The following is a 14,342-nucleotide window of genomic DNA, read 5'->3' as shown; positions in this document are numbered from 1 at the left end:
TGCAGAGGGACAGCCAGTGTGAAGAAAGAGGGGAGCTTCCCATTTTCCACTGATAAGCATAGCAGGGAGCTCTTGGGTTATATTTAACCATCATTAAATCTTTTTCCTCAGTGTCAGAAGATGAACATGATATGGTCAGCCCCTGAGACCCAGAGGAAATCTGAATTCCCAGTTTGCACATCAGATCACGGCCCAGTAAATTTACAGGACAAACTTTGGACAAAAGAAAGGAATGTGTAAATGGATGCTCACCTTGTACTGAGCAGGTTAAAGGTACCGTGAATTTTTCTTTGTCATGATGGCCTCCAGCAGACACAGAAATAACAGTCTTACCACTGAGTGGTGGTGTGGGATTTAGGGTGCCTGTCTTAAGAACTGAGTGAGTTGCACCACTGTCAACCATAAAAGAAACTGGTTGATTATTTACAGACAATGTAAACAAAGGAAAACGTTTATAAGCTATAGCAGCTAAATGAGTGTATGTGTGTGTGTATGTGTGTGTGTGCATTTCACTTCCCTCAACAGTTGCTGCAGCGAAAACTGTGGTGGGTGGAGAAAAAAGCTCCTCTGGAGTCCTGTCTCCCGGGTCCGCCCCTCAGTCAGCCTGCTGGTATTCCTTCTGGTGGGTGGGCCCATTATCCTGAGGGCAGTTATCCTTCCAGTGTCCATATTGGCCACAGCGATGACACGGCCCATGTCGTTGTGGGCAGTTATCCTTCCAGTGTCCATATTGGCCACAGCGATGACACGGCCCATGTCGTTGTGGGCAGTTATCCTTCCAGTGTCCATATTGGTCACAGCGATGACACGGCCCACGCTGTTGTTGGTTGCCGCCCCTCTCTCGTCTTCCTCTGCCCCTTCCTCTGCCTCTCCTATCCCTATTGGATTGTGGCTGATTTTGGGAGGTGAACAGAGTCAGGGCTGTTGACATCTGTTTTTCTTTCTTGGATTCAGCTTTTTTCTTGTTTTCATCCATGTCAGGAAGATTTTTAGCATGTTCCATGATTTCAGAGGGGGACCAAGGGCGATAAACCAATATGGGGCCGGTGGGTCCTGATACTTCCACCATGGGGGCACTAAAAACCTCAGTGTCTTCATCTTCAGCAGTATTTTGTCCCAAAAATAGGCCCTTTGCAGTCTGTCCAAATTTGTAGAAAGGGGAGGTTGCTGACACCTCCGGTCCGTAGATCTTCCCGGACTTGGTACGTGAAGGGCTGGTCATGTCTGCTGACGGTCTTTCGGTTCCCCCTGTAGCTTGGCCATGGTTGGAGTCAGCGGGACCCGATGTCTCATCTCTCCATCGGTCCTCTGGATGACGCTGCTGAGGCTGCTGGGGCTGTTGTAACACCGGGGGACAGGAGTCCAGATCTGGATCCACCTTCAGCGCCTGTAATCGTTCCTGCAGTGAACGATATGGAGAGGGTTGTGAATGCCCTAAATTATTATTATATGGTGGAGGTGCACTAGACAGGGATGCATTATCCCTCCTGTTTCCTATATCTCCAGTCATATCTAATCCCCCACCCATTTCTTTCGTATTAGCTTTCCTAACCCTACATTCACTCTCATTCTTCCACATTTCAATGCATTTATTATGCCGTTCCCACTTCTCTACGTCCGTTGTCTTGATTTTTTTCTTCTTCTTTTTCTCATTCCAGTCCTTCTGTGCTTCCTCATTCAACTTATCTAATTCCTTTCTACTCAAACTCCCGTTCTCTGGAAAACCATATTTCTCTGTCCAGTAAGTCATGCAGTCCGTACAGTCAGGTCCATATTTCTTTTTCATATCTCTTAAGATTTGGGAGTCCCATTTACTCTCCTTCCCCGTCACAGCTGTGTTTCCCATTATGCAGCTAGGACGTCTCCTTGCTGGATTTTTCTTCTTCGAGGAGCCCAAACTCAGGCACAAAAATTGACTAAAACGCCTATTATTACCACCGAAGTTTTCACCTCAGTGCCGGACTAACTCTACTCTACCGCAATAGAATAGTAATCTACCTTGCCTCACAAGATAGCGGGACCCTGCGAAAAGGAGCAGTAAATGGGAGTCTGATATGAAAACTTCTCACCGTGTGTGATTCTGGATGCTGCTCCACACGCAGACTTCGTTCTGGATATCAGTGGTGCCTGAACGGAGTTCCTCCGCCGTCCCCTGATGGTTAAGGCTGACCCAGGGGCTGAAGTATTCTTCAGGATGATCAATCACGGGTTCTGGTCCTCCGGTCAGTCACTCAAGATATCCTGTTCGTGACGCCAAATTGTTGTGGAATTTTTAGTTATCAAAGATCACACACTAAGTGAGAATCGAACAAAGTAGTTTTTATTAAGAGCCGGCCGGCAATGAGAGTCACACAGTCAAAGGAGTTTGTCTGCGAGAGTCTGCCAGATACAAGTGAACTTAGTTAATATACCAGGCATGAGCTGATAACATCACAGTAGGAGGTCATTGTTTTAAATTTCTCACATAGCTGTTAACAAATGTTACGGAGTGAAGGGTGCAAAGGAGGAAGCTCATTAAACTCTCAACATCTGTTGAGGGGATGAGAGAGGGGGGGAAGGTGTGAGAAGGAGTTCTTATCTAAATACACAGACATACAAAGGGGATGAGAGAGGGGGGAAGGTGTGAGAAGGAGTTCTTATCTAGATACACAGACATACAAAGTGTAACCTACAAACTATAAGGGTATATATTGTAAATTTTCCATTACAACACGTAAAGAGGGAATTACAGTAATCCGGTCTGGATGAGATGAAGGCATGAACGATCATCTCCATTTCAGATGATAAAACAACTGGACTCAGCTTAGCAATATTTATGAGGTGATAGAAACAAGAGTGAACAAGTGATTTTACATGAGCATCTAAAGACATTGCAGGGTCAAGGGTTACACCAAGGTTCCTGACCGAGGGCTTAATACATGAGGCAAGTGGGCCAAGACTCTCAGCTATCTCAGGAAAAAATATGTCAGGGGCACAAACAAGGACCTCAGTTTTTACATCATTAAGTTGAAGAAAGTTATCATTCATCCAGCTCCTGACAGCATCCAAACACCCAAGCATGATCTGAATCTTAAAAACATCCTGAGGTTTAAAAGAAATAAAAGGCTGAATATCATCAGCATAAAAATGATGAGAAATATCTTTAAAAGACTGGTTTTTGTCCTGCTTGTGGGTCTGTTTGCAGTTGTTCTGAGCTTGGTTTTGGGTCAGTTCGGAGGAGAATTGAACTAGTTTTGGACTTGGTCTGAAGCTGGTTTTCAGCTTTGGGTGGTGTAGTTATAGAGAGGTCTTAATTATGTTTTGTAAAAGTTTTGTAAGGATTAAACTGGTTTAAAGCTAATCTGGGTTTGAAATGGATTTTCAGTGGTTTTGTGATATTTTCTTAAACAGGTTTCAGACTGACGACCCTGAATTGGATTAAGACATATAGAAAATGATGAAATGAGACTTCAGACTGGTTTAACGGTGGTTTGTGACTAGATGCTAAACCAGTCTTACGTGTGGGCTTTACAGCCTTTCAGTTAAAGATTTAAAACAATGATTTGGAACAAACTCTAACATCTGAGAATTAAAAATTATCAGTGGCTGCTCATTAGACAGAAACTTCAACTACTTTTTATAGTGTTGTCAGATTATCTTTTATTTTTAATCAAACAGGAACCGTGAGTTACAGCTGAGATGACCCTCCTAAGGAAAAAGCAACCTGGGTGAGTGATACAGAAAATAATGTAGCAAAGTACAGATGATTTTTACTGATTTAACACAAGTAACAACCAGGAAAACATTTACACTGAAGAAGCTCTGCAGTAAGGATTCATTGTTGTATTACCTCTGACACTTTTGTTTACTATCCCCCAATCCCAAACCGAAAACTTGAGCACTCGCCCTGAGCCCCTGACGACTAAATGACATCACCTGCGTGAGGAGTCGAGGGTGACAGGCCACAAGGGCTCGAAATGCTTTAAATAGGATTGGGACAGCACTTTGAGACCTGCACTGCAAGGAGAGAGACGCCATACACACATATATATATATATATATATATATACACACACATATATATATATATATATATATATATATATATATATATATATATACACACATATATATATATATATATATATATATATACACACATATATATATATATGTGTGTATATGTATATATATATATATATATATATATATATATATATATTATATATATATATATATATATATATATATATATATATATATATATATATGTGTGTATATTTATATATATATATATATATATATATATATATATATACACTATATATATATAGTAGAGGTCAGGAAGCTCCTGTAAACGCCGCCGTGGGGAAATTACACGGCGAAAAATATAACGACCCAGCGCCACAATACTGAAGAACATGTTTCACACGTCGGCTTCTCTCGGTAAACTCCGTGTTTCACGTGACATCGCAGTGATTTATGGGTAATTCCTTAGCGAAAGTTGGCATCGATGCTGACTTATGGAAAGGGGGCAGAAAGGGCTCAAAAATGTCCGCCATCATCCCTTGATCACTCACACAATTCCAATTGGAATACCACTGAACCCTCGAGCCCCTCGCGGGAGCGCGCCCGTGAGTGCAGGAGTGCTCAAGTGTTCCATTTGGGATTCGACCTATCTAACTGATTCTTGGCCAAGTTACCAAAAATGTAAACCAATATTAATCTTAAGTTCCTTTAGAAAATTCTGTTGAGTTAAAAGATGCATTTTCCTTTTATTGTTTTAAAGACAACATATTGTAAATGTTTGATATTTGACCTGAAGACATTAATGTAACACATTAGTGTCCATTTTTCACTCTGCTTTTAATTTTGTAATTATTAATGAAAATAACCAAACAAGCTCACAATGTGTTGCTATGTGTTGAACTTATAGATCTGCTATTTTCTTGTGTGACATTTTTGTATGATGAAGTAGGAAATCAATTCATGAAAAAAGTTTAAATATAGAACCAAAGGTTTCTGCCCAACAGCAGTTAAGTAAAGCACAGCAGCATTTCATCCTTGTTGATGGGAAAGTCTCGGCTAAAGCTGGTAAAGGATCTGGTTATTATGTAAAAGCATTAAGGTTAACTTGTTTTATGAATTGCAATACTTGTTATAACCTGTCAAGCTTGATTCCACTTTTTAATATGTATTATTGACGTGAATTATATTGTTAAAAAGAATCAATACTTTTTTTTATTTGACTAAAACTAGACTAAAATCTTTTAAAGTTTTCGTCTTAACTAAAACTATCAAACTTAGAAATGACTAAAACTAATAAGCATTTTCGTCCTGAAGACTAAAACTAAGAATAAAACTGAGATGCCTGCCAAAAACAACACTGTGCACCAGTGCACAAAGCAAGGTCCATAAGGACATGGATGAGCGAGTTTGGTTGGATGAACTTGATTCACCTGCACAACCTGATAGAACACCTTTGGGATGAAGTGGAGCAGAGGCTGAGAGCCAGGCCTTCTGGTCCAACATCAGTGTCCGACCTCACAAATGTGCTTCTGGAGGAATGGAGTAGCTGCCCACCTTTTATTCATGAATGGTTCAGTTAAAATACAGAACTATGGAATAATGAATGAAGCCATGAAGTCAGTGGTTCGATGTCGACTGAAGTCAAAACTCTTCTGCTGCTGATGTTAATTTCCATGATGATGTTTGCTCCCTGGTCCAGCAGCAGAAGTTAAATCTTGGTGTGATGTTAATATCAGGGTGTTACTCATTTGATGGACAGTAAATTAGAAATTGGGGTAGAAATTGTTAGAACATCCATTTATCTGTTCATCTCTATAAAATTTAATATAACTGAACAAAAAGAAACATTATCAGCTGACTGTGTTGATCAGAAGTCAGTCCCAGCATTACGTTCACTCATATGTAAAATCTTCATTGTGATTCAGAAAATATAATATTTTTTTACTCCTGACATCAAGCTGGTAAGGATTTAATGTATTTACATCTAGTCTAAAGTTGGCTGAAACAACTTAAAGCTTTCTTGAAACGGCCATTTCTCCTTCATCTTCACTCCTCTTCATCCCACAGGAGGTCTGGACTGATGCTCAGCTGCTTCCTGCTCTGGATGTCTCTGCAGCCAGATTCCCGTAATCATGTGTCAGCAGTCAACCTGCGGTGTTTCATTGGTTGTGCAGTTCGGGAGTTTACTTTCCTGGCCAGGAAGCCCGGATGCGGCAGCCTGCACATCACCACCGATGCCTACTGGGGGCGCTGTGAGACCTGGGAGGTGAGGAGAAGGGAGGCATTTGCTCTGCTGACCTCAGCAGCCTCTGCAGGACCCTCCAGTCACGACCAGTACTGTTCCCGTACCACTGGATGATGTTACCAGTCAGAACACTCTCCACCACTCCAGTGTAGAACATCCTCATGATTTTCAGACCCTGAACTTCCTCAGTTCATGTGCTTCCAGTTCCTCCTCCCGCCTGTAGAGGACAGTGCCATGGTAACCTCCTTGTTGACCTCCTCCTCAGGTGCGGTGACTAGCAGCTCGTCGGCGTCCCAGATGGCGAGCGGCGTCAGCTTGGTGTCCTTCAACAGTTGCGGCCTGGAGGGCATGCACCGACGCTCCTACTCCGTCTCCAGTGCCAAGCAGTGGACCGACGCCACAGTCATCGCCAACTCCAGAGTCAGCACAGGTCAGTGTGCAGCTCTGCGAGGGGGCTCGGTAGGCCCCATTGTGGAGCTCTGCGAGGGGGCTTATCATTTGTCTCCTATTGATTTAGCTGCCAGTGTCTAATGCTGCTTTAACTGTTTGTCACGCTAATGAAATCTGTGTGTGCTTTTGTGTGTGTGTAGCAGTGTGTGTGAGGCTTCAAGTGGCAGTATTACCTCCTGAGGACCAAACACACACACAGAGTGAGATGCAAAGACTGACAGCTGTCAGACTGTGTGTTGCCGTGACAATAAGTTTGACTGGCAGCTCTGTTGTCAGCCTTGCACCCTCCAATCTTTCTCAAGTTACGTTAAAAGCTGTGAAATGCTTTCAATGGACCCCCAGGGGCCACACACACAAACACACACAGGAGTCTTACTAGAGGGACACTCAGTCTTGGTCTCCGAGGAGCCTTAAAAATAAGATTCATGCCAAAATAAGGACTTAAATATTAAGATGAAATCTAAAATCATTAACTGAAAGGCTGTAAAGCCAACACACAAGACTGGTTCAGCATCTAGTCACAAACCACCGTTAAACCAGTCTGAAGTCTCATTTCATCATTTTCTATATGTCTTAATCCAATTCAGGGTCGTCAGTCTGAAACCTGTTTAAGAAAATATCACAAAACCACCGAAAATCCATTCCAAACCCAGATTAGCTTTAAACCAGTTTAATCCTTACAAAACTTTTACAAAACATAATTAAGACCTCTCTATAACTACACCACCCAAAGCTGAAAACCAGCTTCAGACCAAGTCCAAAACTAGTTCAATTCTCCTCCGAACTGACCCAAAACCAAGCTCAGAACAACTGGAAACAGACCCACAAGCAGGACGAAAACCAGTTTAAAGCAAAGCCCATGTCAGACCTTTAAAAGTGGTATAATCCTTGTCAATGTCCGATGTTTCTACATGGAGAGTAAAGAGAGCAGAGGAGCCCAGTGCATTATGGGACGTCCCCCAGCAGCCTCGGCATACAGCAGCAGGACTAGAGGGATGGATCAGGGTCACCAAACCAGACCTGCTATAAGGTTTATCAGGAAGGAAGGAAAGTTAGAAGATAATCTGAAGGTGGAGAGGGGGTCTGATACCTGAAGTTAAACTGGGAGCCGGTTCCACAGAGAGGGTCCGATAACTGAAAGCTGTGCTTCCTGAAGCCAAACTTTTATATCAGATGGAGACTTTTCAGAGCATTTCTGGGACAGAACAATAATGGGGAATCTGTAATCCATGGACTAGTTTTCCTGCATCACTCTTAGACAGGATGCTCCTCATCTTGGGAATATAAAGTAGGTGGAAGAAGGAGGTCCTAGAAACCTTTTTTATGTGAGTCAAAGGACAGAAAAACTTTATTTATAAAAGACTTTTTGTGCATTTTATGAAACAACAGAGCAGAAAATCAGGCGCTAATGAAGTGTGAACGTTTCAGATCCAGGGGCAACAAAATCTCATGGAAAGAATCAAGTGACAAAAGCTTTTCCAACAGCCATTTAATGCATCTTCATGACCTTCTGTGACAACTGTATTTTTATTGCAGTCATGTTTTACGCTTTACTCCTTGTCAGGATTTACAAGTTTTTCAACACCAGGAATTTCCAAGTTGCATGTCAGATTCTACTCAGGCTGAACGGTCTAAGACGCCAAACTCAAGGGTTGTTTCCTTTCATAAAACAGGGAATTCTGGTCTTTTAAAGGATCTGTGGGTTCAAATCACACCCTGACAGACTACTTCTACTAGGTTAATCATCTACCAGTTTCACATGTTTATCAGCACAACATGAAAATGTCATGGCACAGTGCAGGAAAGCACATGATTTTAAAATAGGCTATTCCAACTCGCCATGTAATACTTGGTCAGGTACCTTAAACTAATTGCTTCATTGGAGGATATCTACAGCAATGTGACTGTCTTTACAGCGTATTTACAGGTGCACCAGATTATGATTTGATACAGACACAACCACACTAAATAACCAGCAAAAACTAGGTGAGCTGAGGGCATCTTACATTGCTACTCCCACACACTGAAGATGTTCCAAAAACCTTGCTAAACATTTATAGTTTTGCAGCATTTTATCACTACCATCCATTATCGAGTTACATCCCATCAATAACCATAAACAGGGCAAAAAAAATGATTCTTCACCATGTCCTGATTTGTATGAGGTGTATCCAGTTTCCAGTATAGAGCATTTTGATTCTGAAAAGGCATCTGAACCATAAAAGTTGTTTGGCAAACTACAGTTATTCTCAACACACTGTGAAGACATTGCCCAGTGTTGTGTGTGTTTGTGTGTCTGAAAAAGGGTTCAGTGGTAAGAGACTATGGCTCAAATAAACAACAAAAGCTCCCCGTCAGGGAATCAAACTGGTCTTCTGCATGAGAGGCGGAGATACTGGTCACTATACTAACAAGGAATGCTCTGTAGGCCCAAAAGCTTCACATCCACTACCAAAGGTAAACTATACAATTTGGAACAAGCTCATAGTAACTGCTGAGTTGGAAGCTGCCAGAGTTTCATTGTAAAAGATTACACCCTTTACACTTGCGAGGCTTCTGCGTGAGGGCGGTTACGGCGTCATCGCCACAAACACCGAGTGTGTCTGTGGAGGCTTGATGAGCACCTCTTGTACACCTAACGTACACCCTGCTAGCAGATGGTTACGCAGATGTAATCTTACGTAGACACCAGACGAGTATAAATCCAGCTTAAGGCAGTGGTCGCCAACCAGTTGATTGCCATCAGTATCAGCTCTGTCCATTTGTCCACCGCAAGGTTGTCCAGTGACAATCCCTTAACACTGGAAGCCAGGGAGGGCTAGAGGACAAAGTCTGGTTATGAGGCAGCATTCTTGCTCCAGATACCCAAATCTCACCTGGCTGCACTGTGCTGAGGGTGAAGTCCGGGTATTGTGTAGTTCTAGTGCTGCAAATACCCAAATCTCACTCAACTGCGCTGTGGTGAGGGTAAAACTTTCCCATATAAAGTGTGAGTTTTGTCACCCAAAAGCCCAGCCCATTCCAAAGAAGTCTCATTCATCATTCAAACATCTTCCTGTCATTTACTGGAGCTTGAAACATCAGTTTAAAAAATTCACTTTGCAGGATGGCATGATGGTTCAGTCATTTTTCAAAGTTCTTTTTGGAGTACCAGGAGAGCAAAGACGGACTTTGGAATAATTAAAGTCAGAGCAAAATTGTGAAATTTATTCAAACCCCTCCTAGGGCCCATGTTAAGGGATTGCCATTGGACAACACCTTTTCCGTAGGAGTAATAGATTTGAACTTGAATTTTACTGTATTGTTGGGAAAAACTATGTTTCCAGTAAAAATATTCATGCTTTAGAAAAATACTTATAAGATTGACAGTTGATCACTGAAACAAATTTCCTACAGTCTTTATGGCCCCTGAAGCTCAACATTGTTCATTTTGGTTCACCCTATGGCTCTGTCACTAATCTTTGCATAGTGAAGAATTTGTTAGAAAACTGTGATTTTGTTTCCATAAAAATGTGTCTCTACTTTTTACAGGTCCAATATTTTACTACAAACTAATTTGATCTCTCTTTAAAATTTTAGATTTCATTTTGTTATTGCTTCTTTATTATAATTAAAGGTGTTACTGTCAAACATTATTATTAACAATATAAATATTAGTTATTATTTTCTGTTTGGGAGCTTGTGTGTTTAACTAGAATTGCACTTCTGAAAAAGACTTACTGTCATGGACAAGTCACTTCTAGGAGTCATCTGAGGGTTTTTCCAGGAAAATGTCCAAGGCAGGTCCGTTATCTGGTAATTCCTGTAGATCTTCAGTCTGAAACAGAGCAAACAAGCACATCACTCACAGGACAACAAACCAGGTTAGAAATTATCCTCCTAACTAAGGATAAAGTCTTCCTTGCCTGCTCATCCATGTCATTTGAGAGATCCACAACCTCACAACACGCCACATGTGATTCACTGTCTGAGGACTGAACTCAGACAATAAATCCAGTTGTTGGATCAACATAAAAAACACCATCTATTTCCTGTCTAGAGAACAAAGGGTAGACTGCCTTTGTCTCAGCAGACCTTAGAGGATTATTCTGCCTCTTTTCTTCAAAGGTCTGGTCCTATCTACATTCTGGAAAAATACATTGTTAGTAAAGATCCTGTATGATACACTTTCAAAATATATTGGGGACTGTACTCAGACACTGAACACAACTTTTGTACCAAATTAAATAACACCACAGCAAATACCTCTCCAACTGTCCTGCAAACTCATAAAAATAATTAATTACACAGAAATCTGACATTTGATTTCTACTGAAAGTAAAATAAATGGAAAATGTTTCATTTAAGATAATTCAGAACAAATTATCCTACTTTTGATCAAATGATCTTAGTAAATATGAACGCAACCATTTAGCAAATTCTTAGCCAACATTAACCAGGAATGTATAAAATGTGGGAAATTATAGATTAGAATTAATAAACAGGAAATAATAAGATGCTTACATACAAGATAAAGGTTAACAAGCTACTAATGACATAACAAAACATAAGTTCTGCTATTAAGAAGAAAAAACATCCCAGTTAAAAGTTCCTTCCTCAGATTATCTCCAGTAAAAGAAGCTCTGAGGGGATGAAGGGGAGAAGGTTTTTTCTGACGCTGCCGTTGTTTCATGCTCCTTTCTAGTATTTGATCCCTCGTAACACAAATGTTGAAGATGTTGGTTTTATCCTCTCTTTCATTCAGGCTTTCCATGACATCTGCAATGCTTATGGTGACACAGGAAAGAGAAAAAAGTTCATTTTGTGAAGGTTTTATATAAATATCTCTGGAATGTACAAACTTTGAGAGAAAAAGCGTTGTCATAAAGTCCCTTTTCATCTCTTGATGAGCCTTAAACTGCTGTGGACCATCTCTGCTGCATAACTTCTGTTTCCATTCAAGGTGATGACATTTGATTCATCACAAGCTCTGAAAATAAACCTGCTTTAGATAAACTGCACAGCAAGATGATCTACAAATCATTGCATCCTGTTTCTATTTACATTTCACACAATGTCACAAGTTTTTATTTAGAATCGGGAGGAAAACATGTTTGAAAATGACTTTAGAAATATAAACTGTACATGACAGAAAGCAGAAGAAAAGGAAAGTTTAGGACACATAAATGATAAATATTAGTTACAGAAACGTTACTCTGACATGTTTGAGCTTTATTCTGTCCTCTTACAATAATAATCAAACATTATGGATATAAATGACATCTAGTTATTTTAGATCAGCTATAACATCACAAACATATTTTCTGACTTCTGACCTGATCCTAAATATGACAACATTCAATCACAATGATTATGATTTATAATCTATTAAATATTTGGCCGATTATGCATCTTAATCTAAACTAAAAACCTTTTGACCAGAATTCTGTCAGAATATCAGAGAATATTCAGTCAGTAAAGTCACTTACACCATTTCCTGCTTTTTATGTGTCAACTTTAACACATTCATGTACAGCTGCCATGAAATAAGCAGCAGGTATTAACTTTCTATATTTACATCAGATAACAATTTCCTGGCACCGAAACACTGAAACAAGAAAAAACCTTCATCAAACTAAACAACAAAACAAAACGTCTGATCAAGAAACCAAAAGAGTCCAAACCAGAACTCAACTAAACCCACAGACCATGTTATTGACGGCTGAAACTGTGATAGAAATGACCAAACACATACAAACTGGTTACCATTAAATGCAGCTGCACAAGTTTGAAAGATGGACATGAGGTCAGTTTTCTAGAAGTCACATAATCAGATATTTACTGTCTAATCTAAACTATTTGAAGCTGGCAGAAAGTTTACATTTAGCAAATGACATCTCAGAAAACTGAACTCATTTCACGTTTGTGACATAATGTGACTGAAATGTTTGGAAAACTGGAAAAATATGATAAAGTTTTGTAATGTAGTTACACTTTTGTCATGTGTGTAACTACATGTGCACTATTTTTCTAAACATTTCAGTCATATTAAACCATAAAATGTGAAATGACTTCAGTTTACTTTGAAGTCATTTGCTAAATGAACAATTAGAAATATATTTCTTTAACTTTATGTGTTCAGAGGTTGAATCCCTCCTACCTTGTAACAGCTGCAGGCAGGTCTTCTGCTGCTCTCCTTCCTCTCTTTAGTTTCATTAATATTCCACTTAGCAGAAACGTTTCCTTCTACAATCTGAGAAAAATAAAAAATCCTCCATAAATCAGGAAAGCTTCCTTCATCCAGCAGGTCCAGAGTCTCTCTAACAGGTTTTCAGAGCTGCTTGTAGAAGGAGACGTTCTAAACTTGTCTTTATTATGTCTCACCGAACGCTACGTCAGAAAGGCAGCGTGGTGTCCTGGATTTGTGCCGCGCGCATGCGCAGTAACGTAGCAGCTGTTTGTAGTACAGTATGGTGACACAGTTCTACGTAGCTTCCAGAGGACGAGTTCACGTGAAGGATCGGGATGATTGACAGGTCGCCATCTTTCCTGTTAGTGAGGAGATAAAAGGAAAACGGCGTCATGGCCTCAGGAAGAAGTTACCGTAGCGGTTCAGAAAAACGGAGGAAGAGAGACAGTCAGAGGTGGGACACTGGCGCGTGATGTGGAGAGAGAGAGAGATAGAGAGAGAGAGAGATTGTAATTAGTACTGCTAGCTAGCTCAGCTCAAGTGTATCTGTCTGCGGCCTGCAAGACAGAGGCGTGTCGAATAGTGGGCGTGTCGTGTAGTGACGTCACTACACGACACGCCCACTATTCGACACGCCTCTGTCTTGCAGGCCGCAGACTACATGGCGTATAGTAGGCGTGTCGAGCAGTGACGTCACTGCTCGACACGCCCACTATTCGACACGACGACGGTTCTTAAAGGGATATGAGCCCAATTAACTACTAATACAGTTTGAACGTTATTATAGCTGCTCAAAATTCATATTTGCCCTAATGAATCTATTCAAAAACATACGACCAGTGCACGCTGACCACGTACGGACCAGTGGGAGCGCGCACGGACCATCTGAGCTCCACAGTGTGTTTCACTGGTCGCCCTGCTGCAGGACTTAATTAATATTAAAGTCGCAAATTATCCTACAAAAGCTGGCATTACTTCATACTCAGAAAAATGTATTTTCCATTAATCAATAGGGATCAATAAGGAAAGTTTTCTTTGACTCTCAGGAAAAAACAATGAGGACAATAACTAATGAGCTAAACAATAATAAATAGATAAGGTCAGCAGTTGTGTGTAAGAGCATAATTTGCAGATTTATTTGAAAAGGGGGGCCTATGTTGTAATATTATGAATGTGAAAGTAGTAAATTAAAAAAGTAAAAGAATGTCTAATGGCAGTAATTTTATTAATCCTTAATGGCTCCCATGCTTTCTCTCTTGACATCAACAGGCTCGTCGGCAGCATCAGCTAAACCTGGCCTCTGGAAAGCTGTGGGCCTCTCCGTTGGAGCTCAGTTGCTGGTTCTCTCTCTAACCTGTAACACCTCTTGGTCTTTATTTGGAATTCTGATGTGAGCATCTCCTTCCATGGTCTTGGCCTTTTTGTGACAAGCATCAATTCATTTCTAATGCTTATGAACTGTAAAATGTG

At 40.6% G+C, this 14,342-nt stretch overlaps 1 long non-coding RNA gene across 1 annotated transcript; it reads right to left on the bottom strand.

Annotated features, from left to right (window-relative positions):
- Positions 1 to 7,206: 7,206 nt before the first annotated feature.
- Positions 7,207 to 12,945, bottom strand: LOC121635633. The gene is made up of 3 exons (XR_006009492.1): positions 12,843 to 12,945; positions 10,424 to 10,520; positions 7,207 to 7,307 (listed from the first exon to the last, which is right to left on the bottom strand). It is a non-coding gene; the product is annotated as an uncharacterized LOC121635633 (long non-coding RNA).
- Between the last annotated feature and the right edge of the window lie 1,397 nt (positions 12,946 to 14,342).

The sequence above is a fragment of the Melanotaenia boesemani genome, chromosome 24 (assembly GCF_017639745.1).
Source record: "Melanotaenia boesemani isolate fMelBoe1 chromosome 24, fMelBoe1.pri, whole genome shotgun sequence".
In the NCBI taxonomy this organism is placed as follows: Eukaryota; Metazoa; Chordata; class Actinopteri; order Atheriniformes; family Melanotaeniidae; genus Melanotaenia; species Melanotaenia boesemani.
This window is presented reverse-complemented; position numbering and strand designations above follow the sequence as displayed.